This window comes from Sphaeroforma arctica (assembly GCF_001186125.1).
Source record: "Sphaeroforma arctica JP610 unplaced genomic scaffold supercont1.19, whole genome shotgun sequence".
Classification (NCBI taxonomy): Eukaryota; class Ichthyosporea; order Ichthyophonida; genus Sphaeroforma; species Sphaeroforma arctica.
The window spans coordinates 1-565 of NW_014040539.1; positions in this window are offsets into that span (position 1 = coordinate 1).

Here is a 565-nt window from a genome sequence, read left to right on the forward strand (position 1 = left end):
TATATATATATATATATATATACGGCAACGACACACACACATATATATACGTATATATATATATGTCGGTGCCTTTTATTTTCACCTACTACTATATTGTATGAGAAGTGTATTTTTCACTTATTGCCCACAAACGTCGCCTCACCCCACACGATCGATTTTTCTAATGCCTCTTTTTCAACGTCATTTATAAATCTTTTAACATAGGAATCGGAGCCCTTTGCAACTGATCGCTGGGTGTCCGACTTTGTCGCCGCACAACCATCGGTTAAAGACCAGCGATTGAACATCCTCCTACAAGTTCTGGATGGAGACCAGTTAAGATGGATGGAAACACACCTGAGGTATGCGTAAATTCATGACTCATGCGTCATATCGTGTGGTTTTCACTTTGCAGTATCATTTGTATGTCCTATCGTAAATACTTCTATTTCATCAAAATAGCAGTTAGTTTTTAATGCACAATACATATACACACTTATGATATGTATCGATATACATCTTTATATACTTGATATGTATGTGTGCAAGTATACACACACACACACACACACACACACACACA